The sequence below is a fragment of the Balaenoptera borealis genome (genome assembly GCF_965194805.1).
Source record: "Balaenoptera borealis genome assembly, chromosome: 2".
Classification (NCBI taxonomy): Eukaryota; Metazoa; Chordata; class Mammalia; order Artiodactyla; family Balaenopteridae; genus Balaenoptera; species Balaenoptera borealis.
Genome location: NC_138867.1, coordinates 16,725,000 through 16,741,523, shown reverse-complemented (window position 1 = coordinate 16,741,523; position 16,524 = coordinate 16,725,000). Strand labels below are relative to the sequence as shown.

At 34.9% G+C, this 16,524-nt stretch overlaps 1 pseudogene across 1 annotated transcript in view; it reads right to left on the bottom strand.

The window, feature by feature from the left end:
- LOC309623712 (poly(A) polymerase alpha pseudogene) overlaps positions 1-16,524 on the bottom strand; it is a 37,197-nt pseudogene extending 20,673 nt beyond the window's left edge. The window contains exon 1 of the transcript in view: positions 1-16,524. This exon is cut by the window's left edge and continues 20,673 nt beyond it. The product of the transcript in view is annotated as a poly(A) polymerase alpha pseudogene (transcript).

Below are 16,524 nucleotides of genomic sequence, written 5' to 3'. Positions count from 1 at the left end.
CTCGTTTGTCACCTACATCGAGTAAAGGACATTGGACAGAGCTAGCCATGCCTTCCGTCCACTCCCTTCCTCAGTGTATCAAGCATTTGGCCTTGTTGGTTCTTCGTCTTCATGATATGGGAAACAATGCCATACAGCCATTCAAAGTGGGATTGAATATCATGAGATGCTAGGAGACAACTTTGCAGTAAATCAGATGTAGTGCTGTCCAGGGGAAAAGAGAAAAAATGAGGTACTTTTTTGATTTGCTGGAATCACATGTATAAAACACGTAAACTAGGTTAAAGAAGATCACTTAATTACCATGTCTTCTACATGGCTATGACCATGTAGAAAGGCTGCTTCAGCACATTCCTGAGTTTCTGCTCTCTAAGAACATATCTATATGACTTTAGCTACCAAGGATAAATTCCAGTGGTAGAGATAAAGTCAGTTTGCAGAAATTATGATGATTGCATTCAACTGTGCTTGCTAGCATCTCTCTCTTTCTCAGTTAATAAGAAAACCATAATTAATAGCTCTTTAAAGCTTTTTGACACATTATTTCTGGAAATGCCATGGTCAACAGCAACTAAAGTCAGAGAGAACATTTATTGTTGCTTTCTGAAGCTCCGGCAATAAGAGAGTTAACTACTGACAACTGATTTGAAAACCAATATTATCAGGTGCTCAAACACCTAATGATATGGAAATATTTACCTTTTATGCAAATATCTTAAAGAGACAAACCAACTGAAGAAGTTACCAGATTGGGCACTGGTTGATATTTCAATACTGCCTACTTGTTTAACAAAACCTTAAACACTGTTATCTTTTTCTCAAAGACTTTTGAAGGTCAGCTCCCTGATCAAGGATGAATGTTAAGACTAGTACCATTAAAAACATGTTCCCGAGAATACATAGCCAGAAGACCAGACAGCGTATGTTGTAACCTCAGCTTTCTATGTAAGCTCACATGTTACAATGTAAATATTCTTACCAACCTGATTACTGTTTTTCTGATTTAGTTGTAGAGATTTGATATTTTATTAATCCATTGAAAGGAAAAAAAGTCCACATAGTTTCCAAGTGGGGCTATGAGGGCTGCAACACTTTCTTTGGAATGTCAAATGATTGAAATAGTCAGACATCCTCATTGCAAGTAATAATAATAGAATATTACTGCTATGTGTCCAGTATAATTATCACTGTATATATATATATATATATATATATATATATATATATATATATACACACACATACATATATATATATATATATATACACCCATCTAAAAACCACATTTAAATGGTAAGGATTCTATATAAGTATGTATATACATATGATATTATAAAAGTGTATAGATAGATGATAGATGATTGATACAGAAGAAACCGTAAAATATCAGTTTACCAGAAATGTTTTGGAATTCCCCAAGCACAAAAGGAATTGATATCAAATTCTTTCATTTGCTGGAAAATGCCAGGAAACTCTTCTAGCAATTTAGCACTATCCACCACTCCCCTGTGTTCTCATTTTCCTCCTTACCAGCTGACACTCTATGCTGAATCTTAAGGAGACCTACAATGACCCCAACTTCCTCTTTCCTTTTTTTCCCAATAATATGCAGTTGATAAAATCACAGTCTTGCTTAAATCTAACTGTCCAGGACTCCTGTTCAGTCTCTCAGCCCCAATGCACTTCAGGGCACTGCTGAAGGAATTACACACATCTGACAAGCTGCGCTTTAAACAAACAATTCAGTCACATTGTTTGGAAGAACAGTGAACCTAGACTTTACAAAAATGTCAGTGTCATAAAAGAAAAAAGGAAAAGAGGCTGAGGAACTGATCTCTATTCAACGAGAATAAAGAGACATGACAAATAAAAATAATGTGCAACCCTTGCTTGGATCCTGGATCAAACAATAAGCCATGCCTACAAAGTTCATTATTTGGATAGTTGGATAACTCTGAGTACAGACTGCATATTAGTTTGTAGTATTGTATAAATACTATAAATATGATATATTAACAAGTATTATATTATTTATTAGATAGTATTATAAATATTATATTCCTGAGGGTGGTCATTGTATTGTGGTTATTCAGAAGAAGTTTCCTATAAAAATGTCAATAAATTGACAGAAGGAGCAGAGGGGGAAAAGTGGAATCCAGAATCCATGTAGAAGGGCACGGTTGAAGGACTGAACAGAGGTGTTCACTTAGAGCAAGAGAGAAAAGGGGGTGGTGAAATGAACATAAGAGTCACTAAGAGAAGGCCGACCCCCAGAACACCAGGGCCAGCAAGGCCTGGCCTTTCCTATCTGGTTGGAGCAATGAGTCCAGGTGAGGCCTTGGCGACCATTGAAAGGGAAGGAACTTCCTGGAGAGCCAGCATGTACACTGAGGACATTGAATATGGGGGAGCTTGAGTGAGTCCTCACAGATCGTTCATAGGTCTGCTTTCTACAATGAGAGCTCCTAGGGCAGTTAAGAAGCTCCCAGAATTTAGCTAAGTAGTTCTTAATACTTAAGGTTATTAATAATCTTGTTAGAAATGTTGACTCATAAATCTAGAATTGCCTAGGAACCTACATTTTAACCAGGAAAACAGATGATTTTTATGCAGGTAATAAAGTTTCTCATAAAGAAACTTAGATCTAATGTATGTTTTTCTATATGGTTTTGTGACAGTTCTCAACTTATTATGGTTATATTTTTTTCCTGACGAGATTGAAAATATTCACCCTTATTTTGCATTTCCAGATGAGTTTTACCACAATACTCGGGAGGTATGTCAAGCTGTATGGCTATTTACAATCACAACTCATCACCTATATATTATACTTAGTATTACCCAAAGTATGTTTGTATAGAATGATGTTTTTCTGAAGCCAAACTGACAGCAACTCTGCCAGGTTGGTAGGGCAGGGGCCAACCTCATTTTCCTTATAAGAAAACAAATTATAGAAACTTTAAATAACATAGTTATAACTTCACTTACAATTTTTATGACAGAAAAAAATATATTGTTAAAACAAAACCACCTTATGTTACTGTGGCTTTATGTCTTAAATTACTGAATTCACACAAATCTTGGTTATTGGTTGACAGAATAAACACCTCCTGAGGGGAGGTGCTGCTATATCCCTAGCACCTAGAAGTATGCCCAGTGAAAACAAAAACTAAAGAGAAAGAATAAAAGTTAAAAAAAAAAAAAGAATGGTGAGTAAAGGAAGCACAGCTAAATGTATAATGGTGAAACTAAAATATTCCTAGAATTTTCTTCCTCAAGGGGGAAAAGATATGTAGTGTGCCTCCTGTGTTTAAGTGTAGCTTTATCTTCTTACCCAAAAGTCTTTTCCTAGCCTTAAAACCCTCTAGATGCATGTATACAATGGAATATTACACAGCCATAAAAAGAAACGAAACTGAGTTATTTGTAGTGAGGTGGATGGACCTAGAGTCATACAGAGTGAAGTAAGTCAGAAAGAGAAAAACACATGCCATATACTAACACATATATATGGAATCTAAAAAAAAAAAAAAAGGTTCTGAAGAATCTAGGGGCAGGACAGGAATAAAGACACAGATGTAGAGAACAGACTTGAGGACACGGGGAGGGGGAAGTGTAAACTGGGACGAAGTGAGAGAGTGGCATGGACATATATACACTACCAAATGTAAAATAAGTAGCTAATGGGAAGCAGCCACATAGCACAGGGAGATCAGCTTGGTGCTTTGTGACCACCTAGAGGGGTGGGATAGGGAGGGTGGGAGGGAGACGCAAGGGGGAGGAGATATGAGGATACATGCATGCATATAGCTGATTCACTTTGTTATACAGCAGAAACCAACACACTATTGTAAAGCATTGTAACATCCAATAAAGATGTTAAAAAAAAACAAACAAGATACCTCTTTATTTTCCATTATACTCCATTGTGAAGTACTTTCCTTAGCCTGCAGTGAATTTGAATCAAAGTTCCATATGCTATTCTGAAGAGCTTGTTTCTATAAAGTGTTCATTACAATTATGGGCGACCTTTTCAATTTTTGTTGCTGCTGTGTAGTAGAACAGGAGGCAGATCAGATAAGCGTGATTATGAGAGTGTGTGCATGTGAGTATACTTTATTGACCTTTATCCGTACCCTTGTATATGATTAGTATTTTACCTATGTCAAGATGTATTGTTAATATGTCAATGTATTTTATTCAAATGATTAATCAAAGTGAAATGTAATAGAAATATTTTAAGAATGTATTTATAGCTTTAGATCATTAACTCCAACTATTTTATGTGTAAAAGACAGTGTAAAGATATATGCTTGAAAATATGTATCTGCTTTGACCATCATCTTATGAAATAATCAATTGGATTATATAAGAATTTTTCAAACATTCTTTGGTGTATATGTGCGTGAGAGTGTGAATCAGTTTTCCCATTTGATCTTAAACAGGAGATATTTTATTGACATTCATTTGCTACTACATGGTCCCAAATTACCCTGAGTTCTTCCTTCCTTCCCGGAAAAATTTAGCAGGTTCTCCTCCATAGTAAAAGGAGTTATATTAACATCATTTTTTTTTTTAACAAAATATTTAAGAATCTTGAAAAACATTTACATAGGGTAGGAAAAGTGGCTTTGGGAATTTTGTTTCATTAAATTTGTAATTCTTCTTAATCCACATAAACCAAATGTTTTGAAACTTCATGATTCAAAACTTTTTAAACAACTCCTATGAGTATTTTTCTCATGTAGAGTATAAATACTGGTACAGCAGATATTAAATGTGCAGTGCAATTGAATAAATTTGTTTTACCTGTAGAGTGTGTACCTGTAAATAGATTTCTAGTCATGCACTGAACTGAAGTTTAGGTTGGTGTGCCTAGGGAAAGAGAAGATAATTATGTAGACGTCTACAATAGAAGGTGGTGCATTGTATTTACTTCTACACTCTCTACAAAATCACAGGCTGCCCTCCCCACACTTATTCTGCAGCTAAAGAACTAGGAACTACCTGGCCTCAGTATTTGAATGATTCCCTTCACTTCAAATAACACAGGGAGACTCTTCCTTTTCAGGAGTAATCAGAGCCATTAGTCCCAAAGACCTGTCACTTAAGAAGATAATTGCTAGTTTTAAATTAAAAGCTGTTTCTTACATGCAGGTCTGAATTGTAATAGTATCTTTGTGTAATTTTCATTGTTTCTGACAAAATAGAAATTTGCTGGTACAAAGGAGCCATGGTCATATATTCAATAGATAGACTATTCTTCCAAAGGCTAATATCTAAGAAGCTAGAGGTAAAATGAGCTTTGTAAAAACATTAAATATAAGGTAAATTCCTGTATTGGCTGCTGTCTTTACATTGTACAACTGTTTAACAAATTAAACAGAGTTTAAAAGATGGAGAAGTGGAAGGGTGTTTCTTCTCCTCTGTGTCTCTCTCTGACACCAAGTAAAGTGAAATGACTATAAAACAGTTAAAATAATGTAGACTATTTGAATAACTAATATGAAATATGGAGGAAGGATGCCATTATTTAATATTTTCCTATCCTAATCTGCACATAGTGTACCATATATGTTTAAGAGAAGAAAAAGGAGGGGGAATAATAACCAAAAAAAAATGTAAGAAAAGTGTTAGAGGAACCATTATTTCAAGAAGCAGAAAATATTAACAAGTACTTGACTTTTTCCAAATTGTGAAAAACTTAAAAATGAGCAAAAGTTTATTGAATGTTCTATACATTGTACCATTCTGAATGATCTCTGTTTTTCCCTGTCTTTAAGCTATTTTAGAAATCTGTGGAAAAAATTCAGAGTGGTCTGAGATTTCACCAAAAATAATGAAAAATCACTGTCAAAAAAAAAAAAAAAAAGTAAAAGAGAAGTTAGGAGAGAGATATAAATATAGAGAAATTATTAAATTCCAGAAGAAAACGACACCAGGTTCTCCAATGAAACTAAGAACTTGAGGATACAGGGAAGATGATAGTGGTGTCAGCCTAGATTTTTAATCTTTTGATCTCTCTGATTTCCCCACTAAAAACAGAGTAAATAAGATAATTCCAAAAAAACAAAATAACTCATTGACAGATGACTGCATATAACCACCAAGCATCTGTGCAAAAGAAAGCAGACCTAAGCAAATGGTCCACTTATTCACTTATGAATGGGAAAATAACCCGAAGGGCTAAGAGATACTCACTGGAAAGTGGGAGTGGCCAATTTATGATCAGCCTCTGATAGGGTGAGGGGTTTTGCATACTCCAATCCAAGGGTGAGTACAAAGGAAACTTGGGGATGTAGTAAATTCAACAGCCAAACAAACTTTTTAAGACAATCCCATACTGTCAGAAAGACAGATAAAATAATGTCAACAGGAGCAGGGACTCTAAGGGCAAAGGAAATGGAACTTCCAGATGAAAATGAGGGAGTGGTAGAAAAGCATTCCCGCATTCCATTAAGCTATACTTTTGAGTATTGATGAAACCAACAGAAGAAACTCCAGCATTGCGCAGAGTCTTTTCCTACCTGCTCCCACCTCCCCCGCTGCAACATACTTCCTTCTAAAATTTGGGCATGGTAATTTCATGTCAAACAAACAACCGAAAAGGATTGTAGTTAGAGAGTATACAGATTTTCTTTTGTTAGAGAAATGTAACTAAAACAAAATCTCCTCCCAAACCAGAAACCTCTCCAAAGATAGAAGAGAAAGAAAATAATTTCATTATTAAATAAGCACTAAACTAGAATGTGATGGGCATCACAGGCAATCCACTAAGAGACTGGAAAGGCAGGAGGAAATCTCACCCTTTATGTTGCCAAGCAGTTACAACTCGTAATATAACGTCCCCAAGATGAGAAATAACTCCTCTTAAAGTAAAAGGACTTGACAGCACATTTTGTCACCGATAGGTCATCTTAGATTCACCTGGTAATCTGGGTTAGTTATCTGCATTGACTAATTAGCTTCATGCAGTGGAAAAAAATGGACAAAATATAGTATTGAGACTTGGAGTGAGGCTCGCACAGTAATTAGTCTTCTCCCCTCCCATAGGAACTGGGAAACTGAGGCTCTATCTCCCTTGAAGATTACATTTCAAAGAGATGGTTCCGGGGTTCCTGAAAAAGACATTTTTGGGTTCTAAATCTGGCAAGACATTTATTTAGCTTTTTTAAAGGTTTACGTACATTTCAAAGAGACGGAGAAAGAACTTTCTAAATCAAACGATCTGAGAAAATAGAGGGAGTCTCTTACTTTCAGCAGGGAGAATTAAGCCTTTTTTGTTTGTTTTCTTAGGTGTATACCTCCTATTCAATGTAACGATTATCTACTTTTAAAGAATTGATGATAAACGGGTGTCATCTTGGATTATTTTTGTGTGTGTGAAAAATAAGTATGTTTTCCAAAACAAACAAATTTTTTTTTTTTGCATTTCTTGTTAATTCCTAGCTTAACAGAATACTGCTGCATTGTCGTTCCTGCTTCTGCATTCAATATGTAGCAAAATGTTACGGTTGAAGTATATGAAGAAACATATGTGCTGTGTATGCTATATATCAGAATGGAACAGCACGTGGGGTTGCTATGGGCTTGGACCTTGGCAGATGTCATATTGGGTCCCCAGGTTCAGCGCCAGAAGGCCAGTTCAGGCCCCCTTCTGGCTCCGGGAAGATTATAGATTGGAAGCTCACGCATGCGCAGTTTACTCCCGCCTTCTGGCTTGAAGTGGTTGCTCTCGTGCACAGCCTGTAAGCCAGCGCCTGTCTTTCTGCACCTGGTCCAGCCTGTAGAGCGAGGCACCACCGCACTATGAATCTGGGGCAGGATTGGGGCGGGACAGGGCTTCCAAAGAACTGAGATAGATTTGTGTGATGGGTGGTGTGAGCCATGCTTTCTACGGGCTAGAGTCTGGGATGAGGTACCTCCAGCACCAAGGACACCCAGGCGTTTCTCATCCCAGGACTCTCTTGCCAGACCCAGTAGAACTTCTGAGATCCCATGAGATGGAGCTTCCTCTGGGAAAAGTGAAAAAAAAAAAAAAGAAAAAAAGATATATAATGGATAGTGAAGGTGGCTCTCACGATTACTGAAGAAGAAAATAGCAGTTATTTGATCCAGAATAGATATTGGATCCAGCATAGGACTATGAGAAAGTAGGGTGGGTGTGTAGGTTTTCAGATAGGAGGAACTCGAGGGGAGAAACTTGTCTTGGTCTAGGAATTTGTGAGTGTCTGGCATGCCCCTCTAATTTTGTTCAAGTTCAAAAAAAATTAGTACTAATTACAATGTTGTAATACACTGTGCTTGATAGTTTCCCCAGGGTACTTGGACTGAGTGTCTGTGAGTGTATAGTTATGTGTGCCCAAATATAATTTTTATGCTCTGATGTAAAAACACACAGCAATTTGCACAATTTGAACACCTCTATGAGGAAGATGACATCATTGCAAAAGAAATAAAGGAAGCAAGTGTCCTAAAATTTTCAGGATGGAGCATGTAACTACCATTGACACCCACACTAGAAGTATTATTTATAGATATAACTCGTTTACTTTGGAAACTGGGCAGTGTTTGTGGAATTGGATGTAGGGAAAATTATTTCAGAGACAGACAAGATGTGTTAACGATCATAATGTTTAACAGTAAAGTACTAAATATCTTAACTGTATAGTGATAAACAGTTCCAAAAATCATCATTGAGAAGTGACTTATCTTTCATTACTTATTGGCTTCTGTGTGTGTATCTGTGCGTATTTCACAGATTATAGTATACAGAAGGTTTTAGTTAGACTACTCTCAGATTCCATTAGTTTTATCTTTCTATTTAATAAAAAGTCTTAAATTACATAATTAATTTGAAAATACCAACCCCCTCCAAGAAAATAAAAAAGCTATATGAAAAATAGAGGCCATGCTTAATCCTATCTTCCAGATACAACCATTGTAAATATGGTTGCTGTTTTCCCTTTTGGTCAAGTTCATATTCAGTGACAGGTGCATTTTATGAGAAATTGACTGATGCCAATTTTCATCAGTATATTACAAAATATCAATCACATTGCCAGGCATAAAATTCCAAGTAATGTGAATCCCCAGATTAAAATTTTGTCAAAAATTAATTAATTTTGAAGTTGTCAGGCTCAACAAATTGCAAAATGTTTTTATACTGCTGCCACATGATACCACTACTTAAGTTGAAATAGGGAAATATCTGACAGACTTTATTAAGATAAGGCTTGAAATATGAAAGGTTTAAACTGAGCCAACTATTCAGGCTTGCATCTCTCACAAAAGTGCCACATTCCTGAGTGTATTTCTGTCTCTTTGTTTACATATATAGACTATGAGGTCCCAGTGCAACCTCAGTCAAAACTCCCTGAAGCTTCCCTGAGACTTACCAGGTATTTAATTTGGGGGTGGGTGGGTGTAAAACATGTTTTTAAAACTGTGACTATTACCCAAATTACATGAAGAACATACATATTTAAGAAGGGTAGATATCATGAAGTGTTTGCACAATACCTGTGAAATTCCACTTTTTTCCAGAAATTCTGCATTCTTATTATTTACCATTTATGCTGCGGAATATAGGGTGGTCTGTCCATTGAACTTGCCTCAAGAGGTATAATAGAGTTATGATTTTGGGTGGCTCCGTGGTCCACTGCTTATGCTACATTGGAGATAATAAACGGTCTCAAAACACCATTTATAAAAAACACCTGTTAGTGAGCAAAAAGCTTGACTATGGGTCCCTAGTAAACCATTTAGGAAAAAAAAAAGAGCTATACTTTGTTGCACTGTAATGCTTGGACATGTGACCAAACTCTATCATTAACTGATGGCTGAAAGAACTATGATGTCTATATGTTGGGTAATACACAAAAACCCTTGAAGTAGGCTTGGTTTCTGTTTTCTGAATTATGTTCCCATTATTATGTTTAAATATATATATATATATATTTACATTTGTATTTTATATATAGTATATGTCTATATTATGTTTTAAAGAATCATATACAGAGAAGTATATTCTGGCTTAAAGGAGTAAGTCTTATTGAAATTTGACAAGATCCCGATCTGTTCTTTTCATTTAACATTATGTCATGAGCACTTTCTTTTGTCATTAAGTAATCTCTGACAACCTGATTTTTATGACTAACACTACTACTACTCCTACTACTATTACACCACTACTGCTAGTACTACTACTAGTATTAACACCACCACCACTACTACTACTAACTACCACCACCACTGCTGCTAGTACGACTACTGTACTACTACCTCTACCAGCATCTGTGACAGTGAGTACTTTTCATTTTAGGACAAAGAGACTGAGGCATAAAAGGGATATGCAGTTTGGCAAGGTCATATATAAGTAGCAAATCCCAGATTTCAGTCCATGTTATTTTACTCCAGAACTCTCACTCACAACCACCTTAACAATGTCTCACAAATGACTTCATAAAATTCTACCTTAAAACTATACCATAATTCATTTGAATGAATATTTAAATGATACCAAATTAAGCTTTTGTAAGTAATAATATAAATATATTGTGTATAGTTTTTTCATTGGAAGTGAAGCTAAGTTAATGCAGATTTATATTCCAGCACTATTATAATTTTTATCTATTTTACTTTATATATGGTTTCTTTTAAAGCAGTAAATGCTTACCTCACACTGAATGCTGTTTTTGATGAAAAACATGCAGGTGGCGGGTGGTTGTTTTATATAATTTTATAATAATTATTAAAATAACACTGATTTCAGACAAAACAATTTAAATTAGATAAACATCTTACTGGAAAAACAGGAAATGTGGAGGCAAAATATTTCATAAAGAAAATGCAAGAGAAGAGCTAGAAATAAAATAGGTAAAAAATTCACATCCTTTTTACACACATTAGAGTTTTGAGACCACTTAGGTGATGAATAATTTTGTATCTTAGCAAAACACACCTTCTGACGTTGTTTCTTGATGTGTTAAAGGAGAATTTATTATTAGAAACAAGTTTTACACAGTGACTTTATTATGTCTGAACCCTCATTATTCAAAAGATAAAAGGGTATAAAAATGTTCAATCAAGTAGACCCCTTTGTTAAGAGTAAAAAGTATAACTGTAACTCCCCAGATTTTAATAATAATTTAACATTTTCTTTCTTCACATGTACACACGCAAAAAGCCAGAGATAATTTGTAAAAGCTAGCCTCACCACAGCTCATATGCTCTTTTGAATATTTTTTATTATTCACATATTCATTCATTTTGTGCATGTTTCTCTTTCTCGGCTCCACCTTAATTGTTTTTCAGCTCTAATTCTTCTCTCTCCAATTTCTGCACATAATTCTTGTTTAATTTTATCATGCTAATTATATTGATTTTTGAAGTTTCTTTGAATTCTTTCAAAACAGATGGAGCATAAATTAATATTTAGCCCTGATGGGGATGTCATCAACCATTGTCTCAGTTCAGAAAGTCTCAAGAATGTTTAATTCTGCTTGCATCAGTTACATGTGCAGGTGGAGGTATGAATTAGCCATCACCAGTTTGTTAGTTTTTCAGAATACAAATCTCTTTTACTTGACAATAAAGTAACCCTGGGTTACTGTGTGAAAAATGGTAGGACAGGTATCCTTAATACTGTGGATACAGTTGATGAGATACTGATGCTTAGAAAAGAAGCAGTAATGGAAGGAGCAGCTAGCTTAGTCTTTGAATTTTGGCAGGGTGTCTAGTAATAAAATTTGGGAGATTTATGAGTGTTGCCTCTACCACCACTTGGCTCTCAGACTGTCAAATGCTAGACTCTACCTGATTATTTGCAATTCTTTTTTCTTTTGATAACGTCTTTTGTTTGCGCTCAGCCTCATATGCTCCTTACTATGTTGGTGGTAAATCCTCTACTTCATGTCTCAACTGCTATCGTTTTTTTTTTTAATATTCTTCATGATAGTCATAGCTAATAAGAAGGATAGAAAATTGGCAAAATCAACATGAAACAATCTTTCAGAAGTTGGTTCTGAAATATTTTATTTACTTTTTTTCCATTCTTTTTTCTTACTGAGATATAATTGGCATACAACATTGTGGAAACTTAAGGTTACAACATGTTGATTTGATATACTTCTGCATTGCCATGTGATTACAAATGTAGCATTAACCAATACCTATATCACATCACATAATTATCATTTTTTTTGTGATGCAAACACTTAAGATCTAGTCTCCTAGTAACTTTCAAGTATATAATACAGAATCAACTGTAATCACAGTGTTGTGCATCAGATCACCAGAACTCATTCATCTTCTAATTGCAACATCTTCCCAATCCCCCAGTCTCCCAGCACCTGGTAACCACCATTCTACTCTGTTGTTTTTATTAGTTTGCCTTTTGTGGATTCTTCATAAAAGTGATATCACACTGTATTCGTCCTTCTCTGCCTGATTTATCTCACTTAACATAATGCTTCCAAGTTTCATCCATGTTGTCACAAATGGCAAGATTTCCTTCTCTTTCATGGCTGTGTGTATGTGTGTGTGTGTGTGTGAGAGAGAGAGAGAGGGAGAGAGGAACATCTTCTTTATTCATTCATCCCTTAATGGGTATTTAGGTTGTTTTCATATCTTGGCTATTATGAATAATGCTGCAATTTCCATTGTCATCTAATGATCATGAAGTCAGGTAACAGGATAAATCCAAGAAACTGAGGAATGCTAAGCATAAGACGGGAAAAAAAAAAAAAAAAGAAAGAAAAGAAAAAAATGGTTGTTAAAAATATTTTAATCAAATTTACAAAAAAGTGTTTACAACATTTAAATATTAATTGGTCAATCCAGTAGCCAGAACTTTTCCTTATATTAAATATTTGATTGTTCAAGATATTTTATATTAGATTTTTGGTTATTTGCATCTCAAAAGTTTTGTTTGTTTAACAACCCCTAAACCTATATCATTAATGACCAGAAAACTTGCTTCTCTTACTATGTAAACCCTAGAAGTTAGCAGGAAGAAATATGTATATTTATATTTCTACAGAAATGAATAATGGGGGAAAAAAGATCATATAATTCACTATATCAATACAATCTGAATGGACCATATTTCACTAAGTGTCCATTTGTCAGTATAAAACAACAATCATCTTCTAATGCCATCTCATATTTATTTACCATTCAAAGTTGAATACTGCGAATTTCAAGTGTTATATGGATGTGTTCACTTGGAAACTAGAACAATGAGACTCCATTTTCTGAATAATAAAGACTTTTTTTTTCTTGTTCATGTACTGTATGGGCTCTGTAAACCTTAGAATGTTATCATTTCCCTGTACCTTGCTCAAGCATAATTCCCATTTACTTTGTGATAAACCAGAACGAATTTAACATTCCAGAAATCCTTTAAATAAAGGGTGCTGGCTGGAACCTTATGTTTTAAGACATGTAAACACTGCAGAAATAGTGTTTCATATGCTCAGTGGAATTGACTTGAGTGATTATAGAAAGCCAGGAACCTGAAGCTTATGATAAAAAATACCTTTGTAAGTTGTATTAAGCTGATTTGTTCTCATGGTTGCATCACCGATCACGTATTATCACTCTCTCATCCATCTAAAGACAAAGAACAGTCACCAACTGCAAAGTCATCAATAAAAAACTTCTCCTGCTTATGGAAACATTCCAGGATTTGCTATGTGCAAAGAATGAGTTATAATAGAATTCTCACAGAGCTGCCTTATGGCAATTATGGGTCAAATGCAAAGCCCAGAACACAGCACATTCACTATTTGTATTAACGTGATGACACAGATCTTTACTTAATGTTGAACGCCAGTTTCCTCCAGCCCCCACGTCCCCATATAGATGCTTGTTGGGGCAAAACTGGGAGTTATATTAATATTAATGGACAAATCAGAGATGGGGCAGCTACTGGATTGATTCCCTTGTGTCTCTATATCACACCTGAAAAAGCAAAATCTATCATTAAACAGAGAAATTACAAAACAGCAATATATAATCAATGAAAAAGACAAGCAGCATATTGTTTTGTATAGGGCAATATAAAAATATGTTAAATAGGTATTTCTATTGTTTTGAAAGAGCATTTAAAATGCAAAAACATAACTGAATTTTAGCACTTTTTCCTTCCATCTTTACTGAGATATAATTGATACACAGACTGTATAAGTTTCAGGTGTACAGCATAAGGATCTGACTTACATACATCATGAAATGATGACCACAATAAGTTTGGTGAGCATCCATCATCTCACATAGATACAAAATAAAAGAAAAAGAAAAATATTTATCCTTGCAATGAGAACTCTTAGGATTTACTCACTTAACTTCCATATGTAACATCAGCAGTGTTCATTGTAATCATCAGGTTGTACATGACATGCCCAATACTTATTTACCTTGTAACTTTGTGCCTTGTGACCACTTCATCCAATTCCCCCTTCCCATACCCTCCACCTTTGGTAACCACAAATCTGACCTCTTTTTCTATGAGTTAGTTGGTGTTTGAAGTATAATTGACCTACAACACTATGTTAGTCCCTGTTGCAGAACATAATGATTTGATATTCTTATACATTATAAAATGATCACCATGATAAGTTCTAGTTACCATACAAAGATGTTACATTATTCTTGACTATATTCCCTACACTGTACATTTCAACCCTATGACTCACTTATTTTGTAACTGGAAATTTGTACCTCTTAATCTCCCTCGCCTATTTCACTCATCTCCCCACTGCTCTGCCCTCTGGCAAGTCGTAGATACAGAGAGCAAACGGAGTTTTAGTTCATTATATAAAGACTATTGAAATCTCTCTTCCCTATTCCATGTTTGGGATGTTAGACTTGACATATTTTTCACTAGAATGTTGCATAATGACAATACTGTAACTTATAATAACAATGTAGACAAACTAATTTTAGCATCATGGTCTTTGCTTAACGTTGAGAAATAACCTTGTGACTATTTTCTCTATGTACGTCTCAGTATTTTTGAAGACACTACCAATTTTGTTGTTTCAGGTCCCTATATAAAAACTTTACTCAGACTGTATTACTCTTTGTATTACTCTGTTTTTCCCTAATGGTTTGGCAAGCATCCTTTCACAGGATCCTCATCATGTTTATGTACTTATCTTAGCTGTCAAGAAACCCCGCAGGAAGATCTCTGCTCGTTTCTAGTTACTCTTCTCAGGCTAAGTTCTCTGGAAGAATTATTCTCCCTTCACCTATTCCTTTTTTATAATCATTTGATTTTTGCTTACTTGCCCTATGATTTTATTGTAATTATAGCTCTTATTACAAGCTTCCTCCTGCAATTTGACTATGTGCTCACTCTTTGAGGGTATTATCTCAATTAATCCAAGAAACATTGCTTTGCTATTATTATTTATGTATTTATATTATTTACATTTTAGGGATGAGGAAATTGAATGTAGCAAAGTTATTTGTCCAGGATTTCATGACAAATATGTTGCCTAGGTCTCTGGTTGGATTCAAAAGTTGTGACCCTAAACACAGTACTCAAACTCCATGAAAGTCAGAAAAATTGTGTGTGTTCTGTTGTGAAGAAGAAACCTGTTCATTTTCTTTCTTCCCTCCCTCCTTCTTTCCTTCTCTCCTTCCTTCCCTTATATATTTTTTCTCTTTTTCTTCTGAAATTTTAATTATTTTATTCCTTTCTTTCCAGAAATTTTATTAAGCCAACATTTATATTATGTGTTATCACTGTTCCAAGTGCTGGGAAAAGAGCAGTGAACAACAGAAAACAAACTCAGTGACTCTGTGTTTCCATCAGAGAAGAAGGAGTATTTCATCCTTTTCATCCTCATCTTCAAATAGGAAAATTAAAAATTAATAACATCTTCTCATAAGTCCTTTAATTTTGTATTTCTAACATATTGCAAACAGCTTTTCTGTTTTACTACTGAGTGCATATTGGTATTTATTCAATGGTTTTAGAAAACCCAGGTAAAGAAATCAAAGATCCAATCTTTCAGTGCAAACATTTCCCATGTGGACCTATCACACTTACAACATATCAGCCAGTGAGTTATATGGTTGCTAGAACTTTTTGTTGTCACATGAACCTTCCCATTCTTACCTTTCTTCCCCAAGCTTAGACTGTAAAATGTTCAAGCATCGTGAAGGTTTGCTAAGTAAAGGGATAACTATACGTTTAATGTTTCTTTTACTTTAGAAAATTTCTGAAAAATGTGGATAAAGTACATTGCCCCACATGAATAACTCTAGTTGAAGATTCACTACCACTTTGTAGTTATTTATAAGCTTTTGGAGGCTGCTTTTTCTCCCTCTCATTTTCTTTATGTTACTTACTTCTAGCAGAATGCATTATTTTTAAAATTGTTCCTTCAGAACTTCATTCAGCCTCTGACAGCTCATCAACTGTAGATTCCTTCCTAATGGTAATGATGTGTCTGCCAGTGTATTACTAATAATATTCAATTTATTGTCATTTGACAATTTAAAAATAAGGGG